Source organism: Spermophilus citellus (assembly GCF_964194105.1).
Source record: "Spermophilus citellus genome assembly, chromosome: 5".
In the NCBI taxonomy this organism is placed as follows: domain Eukaryota; kingdom Metazoa; phylum Chordata; class Mammalia; order Rodentia; family Sciuridae; genus Spermophilus; species Spermophilus citellus.
In genome coordinates, this window is record NC_138186.1 from 62,035,695 (window position 1) to 62,043,011 (window position 7,317).

General features: G+C 36.4%; 1 long non-coding RNA gene across 1 annotated transcript in view; it reads right to left on the reverse strand.

Annotated features, from left to right (window-relative positions):
• Positions 1 to 5,381: 5,381 nt before the first annotated feature.
• Positions 5,382 to 7,317, reverse strand: part of LOC308650197 — a 2,455-nt gene continuing 519 nt past the window's right edge. Inside the window, exons 2-3 of the long non-coding RNA XR_014022277.1 lie at positions 6,944 to 7,081; positions 5,382 to 5,512 (exon numbers count right to left, since the gene is read on the reverse strand). This is a non-coding gene — a long non-coding RNA (uncharacterized lncRNA). The remainder of the gene's footprint in view (positions 5,513 to 6,943; positions 7,082 to 7,317) is intronic.

Sequence of the window (7,317 nt, forward strand, 5' to 3'; positions counted from 1 at the left end):
TTAGTAAACATGTTCTGAGTACTTCGTGTATAATATGTTCTTGTTGCTGTACAACATATAAATAAAAGCTAAAACATACTCTCTACCAAAAGGGGCCAACGGGCTTAGGTAGAGATACAAAATGAGCAGCAGAAAAGGAGTGGCTTTGTTACCAAGGCTTATGCTCAGAGCCAGTGAGTTCCAGATAAAGGTTTCAGGTGTGGGATGAATTACCAAGAAGGCAGCACTGAAGCAGGGAAGCTGGGCCTGGAAGTCAGAATGGGGTTGAGTAGGAGACAGTGGCCATTCCATGGGAAACTGGTATAAAAATGCAAACACAGGAATGAGGTGAGCATGGGTGTGGGACAGTGAAGAAATCGGCTCACCCAGAACTGAGGGAGCAGATGCACCAAAGCAGAGACATCAGGTCTGGCTGTCAGGGAAAGCCAATGTGCAGGGCCCTGACAGCCCAGCCATGCAAACCTGAACCCACAGAATCCAAAGATACCTCCTTCGTAATATGGCTAGGAAACTGAGGTATTTGCATTTCCTACTTTTCAAAGAAAACAGACATTTCTTCTTGACTCAGGTTTATGATTTAAAAAAAAGTTGACTGGCTTATAAGTTTTAAAACTTCTCAGACTTTGTTTATACAGGGAAGGATTTTTCAAAGGTCAACCTTCCACTCTGTAATCACCTTTATATATCTAAGTTTAGTATTATTCTAGTTCCACAAACAAGCTTAAAATAGGAGTTGATAATACCATCAGATTTTAAAAGTAAAAGAGCTTCACATTTCTGTATATGCATAGCCAAATTCATATTTTTTTTCAAGCAAGGTCAGTAGTTTTAGAGAAACTTTGCATTTTGTTGAGTGGGTTGAAGCAATTCACCTGGGATGACTCCAACTCTTTGTTATGCAGAGTCAAGAATGAGGCTTTGGAAGTATATGCATTCACATAAAAATTTGCTTACACATATTAAGTAAAAATAGCATACCCTAAAAGATTCAAATCATATTGTTAGATTAAAAATATGTTTATAATGCACAGGAAGGGTGTATGGAATATGTAGCCACAATTTTCTCCAGAGATAGGATTACAGATGGCTTTAATTTCCCTTCTTGTGCTTATCTGTGTTTATAAATGTGTCCACAAGAAATATGTATTCCTTGTGTAATTTTTGTTCAAGTTAATATCTAAGAACATAAGAATTTGGATACACATAAGATGCAAAAAAATGGTTATGTCTTGCACAAGATCAGAAAAGGATCTTATCATTATGGCAGAGGGAAGGGAAAATATTTTTCATTAAAAGAAGGATGACAGCAAAATTACAGCCTAATTGTTCTTAGATATAAGTGGTTGTGAAAACCTTGAGTAAGTCAACTACAAATTTTCATCCTTATTTTTCCATATATAAATGAAGACCTAGATAATCTTAGCGTCCCTCCTAGTCTAAAAAAAAAAATTATGATGACTGGTACCTTGAGAAAGACCATGGAACTTGATGAACTAATTTCCACCACCTTTCCTTCTCATTGCCAAAGAAAGTTCTAGTCTTCAGTTAAATGCCCAGAATTTTAGTCAGCTTTTCCACCACTGTGACCAAAAGACTTGATAAGAACAATTAGAGTTGGCAAATTTTATTTGGTGGTTCACAGCTTCAGAGGTTTCAGTCAACAGACAGTTGACTCCATTTCTCTGGGCCCAAGGTGAGGCAGAGCATCCTGGCAGAAGTGTGTGGTGGAAGAAGGTGGTTCAGGATGTTGCACCAGGAAGCAGAGAGAGTGTGTGAGCTCTCCTTACTGCAACAAAATATAAATACCAAAGGCACCCCAATGACCCACCTCCTTTAGCCACACCCTACTTGCCTACAGTTACCACTCAGTTAATTCCTGTCTGTGGATTAATGCACTGATTATGCTAAGGCTCTCATAGCCCAATCATTTCACTTCTAAACTTTTTGCATTTTCTCTTAACGAGCTTTTGAGGGACACCTTACATCTAAACCATAATATCCAGGATAAAGCACATTATCTAAGCGATTTAACCTTAGCCAAGCAAGAGAAGCCAGTAGGATTTCTTTTATAACCTGTGAAGTTACGTGGATCCTGGGATAAACTCATCTATTTCAGTTGTTAAGGAAAAGTTAATTACCAGATTCTCTAATTTCAGACAGAATTATACTTTCCTGCATGAAATCCATTTCTCTTTTGTTTCAGGAAAGTTCCTCATCTTTGGATGTATGCCCAGAGAATTGGGCTTTGTCCTTAGAGCCCCTGTTTGCCAAGGTTTAGTTCACAAGATGAGAAGATCATAGGAAACAAGTGTCCCTCCCCCCACAGTGTTTTCATATTTTTTTCCTATGACTTTTCTCAATTACTATTTTATCTGCCACTTCAATTTTAATCCTCTCCACTCTATAAAGCTTAGCATTTAGTTTCCCCATGAGACATTACCCAAAATATTCTGGCCACAGTGACCACTCCCTCAGAGAAATTTTCATGCCCTTAGTTCTAATACCTAACACTGAGCTCCCATGTTGTCTTCTTGACTGTGTTATCATTTCCTTCTTTGCACAGCGTTGTCACTCTAGCTAGACTATTAAGACCTCAATAATAAAGACAAACTTTTCATCTTCATCTTTTCTTACTGTTCTAGTAAGGCCTGGCATCCTGTCCAGGTCACAAGAGTCAGTAAAAGACACTATTTGATTGATATCAAAATTACTGAGTCACGAATTTCTGATCAAATATCCTTTTGCCAGGAGCTGTAATCCAGAACAGTGCTTGCAGGAGGTACTGAAAAAGGTCAACACTTAGAAATAAAGATTCAAACTTGTGAATTTTGTGATATAAAAAAGGGAGGCTTTGCCTCCATCATTATAAACACCAACTAACCTCTCTCCTGACCCTCCCATAGGAGCCCTGGGAGATTGGAAAAAGTTGGGATTCTTGTTCAAGACTTTTAATAGAAAGCAAAACTATGAAGAAGTACAATAATAGTAAGAAACCTGAATGTCTTTAAAAATTAGGAAAGGAAGTAAGTAATTGACTTTGGTCTATCAAAGAATAAGAAAATTGGAAACAAGGCTGTATAACCAATGTGATCCTACAATCTGTACACGTGGAAAAATAAGAATTCAAACCCCATTTGAATCAAATGTGGGATAGGTCAAGATCATTGTATTGTCTTGAGCAACTAATAAAAAAAGAATAAGAAAATTGGAAAATGCCTTAGAAAAAAACTATGAAATCATCATTTTACAAAAGAACAAGACTCAGAAAGTGACTTGCCACTTGTAGGTAAGAGGCAGAATCAACAACAGAATCTTATATCCAAGAATCTTCCTACTCAGATCATTATTTATTTCTCCTATTGTATATTAATTGTTAAGGTGTGAATAGGAGGCATTCCCCCAAAGCTCATATGTAAGATAATGCAGGAATACCCAGAGATGAAATGATTAGATATGAGAGTTATAACCTTATTGCTGGATTAATCCATTTGAGTGGATAAATGAGCAGCAACCATAGGCAGATAGGGTGTGGTTATAGGAAGTAGGTCACTCAAGGCATGCTCTTGGGGTTTATATTATTCCTGGCTCCTTGCATTTAACCTCTTTGCTTCCTGAGCAACTTTCCTCTGCCATGCCCTTCCACCATGTTGTTCTGCCTCATCTTGGGCCTAGAGCTATGGAGTTGGTTGACCAAAGACTGAACCTCTGAAACCATGACCCAAAGTGAACTTATGTTTTCTTTAAATTATTATTGTCAGGACTTTCAGTCACAGCAATGAAAAACTGACACAATTAATGAAACAATGCATTAAACACTTATACCTGTTTCATTTCAGGAGGCAAAGCATCCTAGAGGAAGGAAGGCTATGAAGTGGAATGTCCCTGCACCCCAATTCCCATGATGCCTTGCTTTCCTCTCTTCATGCCAGTAGTATGGTTCCATTTTTATATTCCACAGCTCTAAAAGCAACATTGAGATGAAAACTAAACAATCAAACCAAAAGAACATACCATTAGTTCAACTTTGGGTTAACATTAAGAATGACTCATGAGGCAATTCCTGAGAACTTACAGCAGTGTGCAATATGGGAGTGCTCTGTTCAAAAGGACTTAAAATGCTTCATGGACATTCTTTAAAGACTAAAAAATATGTTCTATTAAACAATCTTCTAAAGTGGTGTTCTTAACTTAATCAGTTATTACCAAAGTTAAATTGTTGTTGCATTTGATTGTGTGTGGTCTGCTGGAAAAAGTACAGTCATCCAAGATCTAGGCAGGCCAACTCTCCTCCATAATGCTGGGGTGAAAGCAGCAGTTGGAGACAGTCCACAGTTATCATTGTACAGTTGATGTGTTGAATCCAATCATCACTTGTTAAGATTTTCTATAACTTCCGGACATGTTTGGGAGCTTAGGAGACTCTCTCATTTGCTATGGATTCCTGTTATGAGATAACAAAGTAATGTATCTAGACAAGTCTGGCTCAGAATGTGGTATATCCTACACACTACACAGAGTTGATGGAATAGTTTCATTTCACACTTACACAATAGGACACTAAGTTTACTTCTTCACTAATTGATTCAATAAATCAGCACTACATGTCATCATTGTAGGAACAAACAGTAATCATTCTGTTTTTTCTCCACAAGTCTCTAGGGGCATTGAAAAAACCTTTAGAGGGAAAAGCATATAGTCCCTAAGCAAATGTTTTTGAAAGTGCTAGAATGACTGTCTCCTCCATTCCTGCATAAGCTTGACTCCTCTAAAATCCAGAATATGACAACTGTTCTTGATTGCAGATGAGAAATGTGCAGTTTGGAGCCTAAATCACCTCTAGTAGGTGATGCAGTGATAAAGCTAAGTGATATGTTCACATATACAAAGCTCATGACATTTCTGCCATATTCTACCTCTTGCCTTACACTAGCCCAACAAGAAAGTTGATCTACTTGAATGTTATTCATACTCATGAAGAAAAGAATAGAGGAAACCCAAATATATCCCACTGTCAGACCAGACAATATACAAAACTCCCAGTGGCTAAAAAACAAAATATGAGCAATTCTCATATCAGTTCAATGTGTTTAGTGAAAGTGGTAATGTATGTAAATAAGATATCTAGAGCTTATTAATGTTTTTGCTAAGTTTGTATAAATATCATATTTTGAATTTACAATGCTTATGACCATTACTTTTTCTCCTTTTCCTTTATACTAAAGCTTTATCTTTTACACTATGACAATATTTTCCAAACTGTGTTTTGATGCTATTAAACATAGAGAGATAAAAAATAAATATAAAATAAAATTTTTAGTAAATTCAGAAAGCATCACATACATATAATGTGAGTTATCAATTATAGACTGATTCCCAAGTATATTGAACCACACCTTTTTGTTCTTTTCCTTTTATTTCTTTTCTTTGTCTTTTCCTTTTTTCCTTTCTTCTATTTGTTTTAGGAGTGCATCTATGACCATCTTATGTCTTTTGAGGCATTCTTTAGAAAACACTGCCCAATATAAAAATTTCAAAGTTAGTTCCTTGGGGAGCCTACAGCCTCAGGATTTTCAAGTTCTGTAGAATTTGGGATAGGAACTGGACCTTATGATGAAATAATAACTGAAGAAAACATTTCCAAAATGTAAACTAAGTTATATATATGCAACTGCCAGTGTGTGTGTATGTGTGTGTGTGTGTGTGTGTGTGTGTGTGTGTAGAGTGCTTGTTGAAGAAATTTGCAATAACAGATCCAGATCTTTCTGTAACTGGCTCTTCTCTAACTCTCAGTATTTCCCTGACAAGCAATCTAAAGCACTTTTTGACCCCTCCACATTCCTTGAATCAATTTCTACCATATAACTTTTTAAAATTTTCTCTCAGAGCATTTGTTTTATAAAATCACTTTATTAGTTTGTCTAGACTTAGAGTTTGAAGTCATGAAAGTTGGGTTCTTGTTTATATTTCCAGCAGCTGTGACAATGTCAAGTACATATAGAATAAAAAGTTGTTTCATTCATTCAAATTTTTATTCACTCAATATTATTTACTGAACAGTTACCATGTGCCCAGAGTCATTCTCTTCCTGGATGCAACAGTGAATAAAATAGACATCACTTCTCTCCTTGAATTGTATATTGGATTTTATTTTTATAAGTTAAAAAGATCTTTACATTTCCTTTGAGGATGGGCAATTTTAAAACGTTGTAGTTATTATTTACAGCTTTAAATGATCAATAATTTATCAACCCTGTTGTGTACACATAATTTTCATGACTTGTTTTGGGGAAGTCTGCAGTTTTTGTTTAATGTAGAAAGGCCAAAAAGTTTGTGTACATAATCCCATTTCATCCTGACAATTGCTTTGTAGAGTGGAGACTATTAACTCCATTTAGCACATGTAGAAATTGGGATTATAGAATATCTTACCTAAAAACCCTAACTAGTTCCTAGGTAGTTCTAAATTCAAGTCCAATAGATCTGATATTGAAGCTCACATCCTTTTCTATGACACTCACTGTCTACTTATGATATTAATATAAGCCTACAGTTATTAATCAAGGAAAAAGACAGAAACACTAAAAACTGACTCAAGTCAGTGGGACCCTTCTGTTGATTTTTCAATTCTATAAATTCTGATTCTTGCATCTATGCCCCCTTTGCAAACTGAGGGCAGTGCATCTTATACCACCCAAAGACTCCCTTGGGACCACGAGCAGCTGCCTGTGCCCCTAAAGGCAGTGACTTCTGTATTTCTGACTTGTACTGTCCTCCTAGTGAATAAGTTCAAGTGGTGAATTTTATTACAAGGATACTGCAAAGAGAAGATAAAGCTAACAAAGGAGCCAAAGGAAATCAGAAAAGAAGAAGATAAGAACAACCACAAATTCCAAAGAAGCTAAATTTAGAAATCACTGGGGGTCCCATTGTTCAAGTTACAAACCTGCCTCATTTTCCAGCAGAATGAGTTCTGTCCACCAACAACGTGGTGTGTGCCTTATCAGGAGTCTTCACTTTTCTGTGTGCCAGGTTGATGGCTCTGTGGAGTGTAGAACCAGTCTTAGACTGATAAACCCGACTTCTATAAGGTGCAATAATGAGTCCTTATATGTTTGCATGAGTATTACTTTGAAGTTTTCATCACACATAGCAAAATACATTCCTAATTGATGTAAGTTTGTCTATTTTTAGTTTTAAGAAGTACATTTAAAAGAAAAAAAAATGTTGAGAAATGTCCAAAAAGTTTAAGGATTCAGAAAGTGATGGTATGGTGAATAATAGGGAAGAAGAGAAGGAAAGAGAAGGAGGGAGAAGGAG